This window comes from Oncorhynchus masou, chromosome 3 (assembly GCF_036934945.1).
Source record: "Oncorhynchus masou masou isolate Uvic2021 chromosome 3, UVic_Omas_1.1, whole genome shotgun sequence".
Lineage (NCBI taxonomy): Eukaryota > Metazoa > Chordata > Actinopteri > Salmoniformes > Salmonidae > Oncorhynchus > Oncorhynchus masou.
Genome location: NC_088214.1, coordinates 4,277,722 through 4,285,221, shown reverse-complemented (window position 1 = coordinate 4,285,221; position 7,500 = coordinate 4,277,722). Strand labels below are relative to the sequence as shown.

The following is a 7,500-nucleotide window of genomic DNA, read 5'->3' as shown; positions in this document are numbered from 1 at the left end:
TGAGACCAGAAACCATTACTGAGAACCAGAAACCATTTTGAGACCAGAAACCATTTTGAGACCAGAAACCATTACTGAGACCAGAAACCATTTTGAGACCAGAAACCATTACTGAGACCAGAAACCATTACTGAGACCAGAAACAATTACTGAGACCAGAAACCATTACAGAGAGAGACCAGAAACCATTACTGAGACCAGAAACCATTACTGAGACCAGAAACCATTACTGAGACCAGAAACCATTTTGAGACCAGAAACCATTACTGAGACCAGAAACCATTACTGAGACCAGAAACAATTACTGAGACCAGAAACCATTACAGAGAGAGACCAGAAACCATTACTGAGACCAGAAACCATTACTGAGACCAGAAACCATTACTGAGACCAGAAACCATTACAGAGAGAGACCAGAAACCATTACTGAGACCAGAAACCATTACTGAGACCAGAAACAAACCAAACTGGATACAAACAGTATGCCAGACAGAGAGGGTGAGTCCAGTCCTCCTCTCCGATTCCTCCCCTCCCCTATCCTCTCTTCACCCCCCCCCCTCCTCCTCTCCTCTCCCCCCACCCCATCCCCTCCTCCTCTCCTCCCCCTCCCTCATCCCCCTCCCCTCACCCCCCCCTCATCCCCCTCCTCCTCTCCTCCTTTCTCTATAACCCCAGCATGTCAACCATGGTCTGGGGTTGTGTGTGTGTGTGTGTGTGTGTGTCTCCTGGGTAACAGTGAATGGAGCCCTGGCAGCTCCTAATAGGTGGTAAAGTGTTGACTTCCAGAGAAATGGACTGAAGCTTTAACCTGGGAGGGAAATTGATCCCATTACCTTGAGCTCTGGCTACTAGGCTGCTAGATTGCTCGCCTCCCATAGGAGAGAGGGGGGGGGGAGAGGGAGGGAGGGAGATAGGAAGAGGAGGGAGGGAAATAGAAATGGGTTGAAAGGAAAAACGGAGAGGGAGAGAAAGAGGCAGAAAAAGATAAGGTAGTGGGGGTTGTGGTCTGGATATAAGAGGGGAGATAAAGACTATGTGATTACAGGTGATCGGATGGCTGTTGGGGGTTGTGGTCTGGATATAAGAGGGGAGATAAAGACTATGTGATTACAGGTGATCGGATGGCTGTTGGGGGTTGTGGTCTGGATATAAGAGGGGAGATAAAGACTATGTGATTACAGGTGATCGGATGGCTGTTGGGGTTGTGGTCTGGATATAAGAGGGGAGATAAAGACTATGTGATTACAGGTGATCGGATGGCTGTTGGGGGTTGTGGTCTGGATATAAGAGGGGAGATAAAGACTATGTGATTACAGGTGATCGGATGGCTGTTGGGGTTGTGGTCTGGATATAAGAGGGAGATAAAGACTATGTGATTACAGGTGATCGGATGGCTGTTGGGGTTGTGGTCTGGATATAAGAGGGGAGATAAAGACTATGTGATTACAGGTGATCGGATGGCTGTGGGGGTTGTGGTCTGGATATAAGAGGGGAGATAAAGACTATGTGATTACAGGTGATCGGATGGCTGTTGGGGTTGTGGTCTGGATATAAGAGGGGAGATAAAGACTATGTGATTACAGGTGATCGGATGGCTGTTGGGGTTGTGGTCTGGAGGGGAGATAAAGACTATGTGATTACAGGTGATCGGATGGCTGTTGGGGTTGTGGTCTGGATATAAGAGGGGAGATAAAGACTATGTGATTACAGGTGATCGGATGGCTGTTGGGGGTTGTGGTCTGGATATAAGAGGGGAGATAAAGACTATGTGATTACAGGTGATCGGATGGCTGTTGGGGTTGTGGTCTGGATATAAGAGGGGAGATAAAGACTATGTGATTACAGGTGATCGGATGGCTGTTGGGGTTGTGGTCTGGATATAAGAGGGGAGATAAAGACTATGTGATTACAGGTGATCGGATGGCTGTGGGGGTTGTGGTCTGGATAGAAGAGGGGAGATAAAGACTATGTGATTACAGGTGATCGGATGGCTGTTGGGGTTGTGGTCTGGATATAAGAGGGGAGATAAAGACTATGTGATTACAGGTGATCGGATGGCTGTTGGGGTTGTGGTCTGGATATAAGAGGGGAGATAAAGACTATGTGATTACAGGTGATCGGATGGCTGTTGGGGTTGTGGTCTGGAGGGGAGATAAAGACTATGTGATTACAGGTGATCGGATGGCTGTTGGGGTTGTGGTCTGGATATAAGAGGGGAGATAAAGACTATGTGATTACAGGTGATCGGATGGCTGTTGGGGGTTGTGGTCTGGATATAAGAGGGGAGATAAAGACTATGTGATTACAGGTGATCGGATGGCTGTTGGGGTTGTGGTCTGGATATAAGAGGGGAGATAAAGACTATGTGATTACAGGTGATCGGATGGCTGTTGGGGTTGTGGTCTGGATATAAGAGGGGAGATAAAGACTATGTGATTACAGGTGATCGGATGGCTGTGGGGGTTGTGGTCTGGATAGAAGAGGGGAGATAAAGACTATGTGATTACAGGTGATCGGATGGCTGTTGGGGTTGTGGTCTGGATATAAGAGGGAGATAAAGACTATGTGATTACAGGTGATCGGATGGCTGTTGGGGTTGTGGTCTGGAGGGGAGATAAAGACTATGTGATTACAGGTGATCGGATGGCTGTTGGGGTTGTGGTCTGGATATAAGAGGGGAGATAAAGACTATGTGATTACAGGTGATCGGATGGCTGTTGGGGTTGTGGTCTGGATATAAAAGGAGATAAAGACTGGATTATAAATGGCTGTTGGGGGGTGAGATAAAGACTATGTGATTACAGGTGATCGGATGGCTGTTGGGGTTGTGGTCTGGAGAGGGAGATAAAGACTATGTGATTACAGGTGATCGGATGGCTGTTGGGGTTGTGGTCTGGATATAAGAGGGGAGATAAAGACTATGTGATTACAGGTGATCGGATGGCTGTTGGGGTTGTGGTCTGGATATAAGAGGAGAGATAAAGACTAATTACAGGTGATCGGATGGCTGTTGGGGTTGTGGTCTGGATATAAGATAAAGACTATGTGATTACAGGTGATCGGATGGCTGTTGGGGTTGTGGTCTGGATATAAGAGGGGAGATAAAGACTATGTGATTACAGGTGATCGGATGGCTGTTGGGGTTGTGGTCTGGATATAAGAGGGGAGATAAAGACTATGTGATTACAGGTGATTGGATGGCTGTTGGGGTTGTGGTCTGGATATAAGAGGAGAGATAAAGACTATGTGATTACAGGTGATCGGATGGCTGTTGGGGTTGTGGTCTGGATATAAGAGGGGAGATAAAGACTATGTGATTACAGGTGATCGGATGGCTGTTGGGGTTGTGGTCTGGATATAAGAGGGGAGATAAAGACTATGTGATTACAGGTGATCGGATGGCTGTTGGGGTTGTGGTCTGGATATAAGAGGGGAGATAAAGACTATGTGATTACAGGTGATCGGATGGCTGTTGGGGTTGTGGTCTGGATATAAGAGGGGAGATAAAGACTATGTGATTACATGTGATCGGATGGCAGTGGGGGTTGTGGTCTGGACTAAAAGACAGACAACGACAGATGAAGTCTGGATAGTTTACTCCGTATCCATGTTGAGCTGATAGCTGGCCTGGACAGGGTGTGGAGGAATGACATGGTCTAGAGGGATGATATGTCCTATACAGATATACTATCACCAGTAGGTATAGAGGGATATATCCTATACAGAGGTACTATCACTAGTAGGTCTAGAGGGATGATATATCATATACAGAGATACTATCACTAGTAGGTCTAGAGGGATGATATGTCCTATACAGAGATACTATCACTAGTAGGTCTAGAGGGATGATATGTCCTATACAGAGGTACTATCACTAGTTGGTCTAGAGGGATATGTCCTATACAGAGGTACTATCACTAGTAGGTCTAGCTAGAGGGATGATATGTCCTATACAGAGGTACTATCACTAGTAGGTATAGAGGGATGATATGTCCTATACAGAGGTACTATCACTAGTAGGTCTAGAGGGATGATATGTCCTATACAGAGGTACTATCACTAGTAGGTATAGAGGGATGATATATCCTATACAGAGGTACTATCACTAGTAGGTCTAGAGGGATATGTCCTATACAGAGGTACTATCACTAGTAGGTATAGAGGGATGATATGTCCTATACAGAGGTACTATCACTAGTAGGTCTAGAGGGATATGTCCTATACAGAGGTACTATCACTAGTAGGTATAGAGGGATGATATATCCTATACAGAGGTACTATCACTAGTAGGTCTAGAGGGATGATATGTCCTATACAGAGGTACTATCACTAGTAGGTCTGAAGACTTTGCTGTTTGTGATTTTGGTGCTAGGAAAGTAGAAGCTCACGTTTTCACACAACAAAATGTTACACTGACACAAACAAAGGAGCAACTCTATTCAGGAGACAAATCATAGACGATGTGCTGGTTCACTGAAGTGAGAGTTAGATTAGGGCTCCTTTTGAAACCACAGAATGAACTGGCACAATCTAATACAGACAGACAGACAGACGCATAATGTTATGTTCGTTTTCCGAGATGAACAGTTTACAAAATTTAGCATGACTGATTTTAAATAGCATCATGGATACCATTTGGCTCATTCAACACGTGTCCAGACATTTTTAATCAGGTCAAAACACCTGGCTAAAGCAAAAGTTCATTCAAACAGACGTTGTTTTCTTCCACTACAGACCCAATGCATTGTACAACAGTTGCCTAGGATAATCACACAGGCCAGCACATGCGCGCGAACACACACACACACACACACACATTCCCAAACCAGAAGATCCTTATCCATCCATCCTGTATCCTCTAAATACCTTTCTTCTCCCCCTACAGAGCCAATCCACGGTCCCAGACGTCTGGAGGTAGTTGACGTCCAATCGAAACAAGTCACCATTCGCTGGGAGCCGTTCGGCTACAACGTGACGCGTTGTCATAGCTACAACCTGACGGTGCAGTACCGCTCCCGCGTGGCGGGGAAGGACGAGACCCGGGAGGAGGTGTGTTACGACACCCTGGGTCGTGACCCCCAGCACACCATCCACAACCTGACCCCCTACACCAACCTGTCAGTCAAACTGGTCCTCAAGAACCCAGAGGGGGTCAAAGAGAGCCGAGAGATGGCACTGCAGACGGATGAAGATGGTAAGTGTTATAACACCTTTAGAATGGTTATAACAAGCTTATGACAGGGTTATGAAGGTGTATAACATGTGTTAAACAACCCTCAGAGAGCCCAGAGATACAGACAATAAGGATTTGTAACAGCATTATAACAGCGTAATGGTAGTTTAGTTATGACCTGTTTATAACATCATCATAACGGCGTAATGGTAGTTTAGTTACGACCTGTTTATAACAGCATCATAACGGCGTAATGGTAGTTTAGTTACGACCTGTTTATAACAGCATCATAACGGCGTAATGGTAGTTTAGTTACGAACTGTTTATAACAGCATCATAACGGCGTAATGGTAGTTTAGTTACGACCTGTTTATAACAGCATCATAACGGCGTAATGGTAGTTTAGTTACGACCTGTATATAACAGCATCATAACGGCGTAATGGTAGTTTAGTTACGACCTGTTTATAACAGCATCATAACGGCGTAATGGTAGTTTAGTTACGACCTGTTTATAACAGCATCATAACGGCGTAATGGTAGTTTAGTTACGACCTGTTTATAACAGCATCATAACGGCGTAATGGTAGTTTAGTTACGACCTGTTTATAACAGCATCATAACGGCGTAATGGTAGTTTAGTTACGACCTGTTTATAACAGCATCATAACGGCGTAATGGTAGTTTAGTTACGACCTGTTTATAACAGCATCATAACGGCGTAATGGTAGTTTAGTTACGACCTGTTTATAACAGCATCATAACGGCGTAATGGTAGTTTAGTTACGACCTGTTTATAACAGCATCATAACGGCGTAATGGTAGTTTAGTTACGACCTGTTTATAACAGCATCATAACGGCGTAATGGTAGTTTAGTTACGACCTGTTTATAACAGCATCATAACGGCGTAATGGTAGTTTAGTTACGACCTGTTCATAACAGCATCATAACGGCGTAATGGTAGTTTAGTTACGACCTGTTCATAACAGCATCATAACGGCGTAATGGTAGTTTAGTTACGACCTGTTTATAACAGCATCATAACGGCGTAATGGTAGTTTAGTTACGACCTGTTTATAACAGCATTATAACGGCGTAATGAAGTATTTAAAACTCAGAGGGGGGGAAAGAGAGCTCAGAGATGCAAGGGACAGACATATGACAACAGCAAGTGTTATAAAGCATCAGAGTTATGACAGGGTTATGACAGGGTTATGACAGGGTTACGACAGGGTTACGACAGGGTTATGAGATGGTTACGACGGGGTTACGACAGGATTACGACAGGGTTACGACGGGGTTATGACGGGGTTATGACATGGTTACGACAGGGTTACGACGGGGTTATGACAGGGTTACGACGGGGTTATGACGGGGTTATGACAGGGTTATGACATGGTTATGACAGGGTTACAACAGGGTTACGACGGGGTTATGACGGGGTTATGACAGGGTTATGACAGGGTTATGACATGGTTACGACAGGGTTACGACAGGGTTACGACATGGTTACGACAGGGTTACGACAGGGTTACGACAGGGTTATGAAATGGTTACAACAGGGTTATGAAATGGTTACAACAGGGTTATGAAATGGTTACAACAGGGTTATGAAATGGTTACGGGAATCGACAGTAATACTCTGAGGCGTTATAACAGGAACTAATGAACGACAGTAGAGAGATACTGACAGGATGAGAAAGTCTTGTCAGGTCTGTCTCATATATTTTTAGAGGGAATCTTAAAAGGGAGACAACTGTTTCACAGTATCTGACTTGTGGGAGTGTGTGTGTGCGTGTGTGCATGCTCGTGCGTCTGTGTGTGTGCGAGGTTGTGTGTGTTTACAGTCCCACTGGGAGAAGGAAACAGACAGAGATGGGGTGTATCTGTATCTGTTCTTTCAGAGACTCCCTTTGACAGAAGAAGCCCTCTGTCATTTCATTTCATTTGAAGAAGTAAAATGATCCCTGTCAGTTTGAGATGTCTCTCTCTCTCTCTCTCTCTCTCTCTCTCTCTCTCTCTCTCTCTCTCTCTCTCTCAGGCACACAGGCAGACAGACAGACAGACAGGCAGAGAGACAGACAGGCAGACAGGCAGAGAGACAGACAGGCAGAGAGACAGACAGGCAGACAGGCAGAGAGACAGACAGGCAGAGAGACAGACAGGCAGAGAGACAGACAGGCAGAGAGACAGACAGACAGGCAGAGAGACAGACAGACAGGCAGAGAGACAGACAGACAGGCAGAGAGACAGACAGGCAGACAGGCAGACAGGCAGACAGGCAGAGAGACATACAGACAACATATAAAGACAGAGGATGATTGGA

General features: G+C 45.3%; 1 pseudogene; it reads left to right on the top strand.

Moving 5' to 3' along the window:
• The window catches only part of LOC135518667 (receptor-type tyrosine-protein phosphatase mu-like), a 184,536-nt pseudogene that overhangs the window by 175,757 nt on the left and 1,279 nt on the right, over positions 1-7,500 (top strand).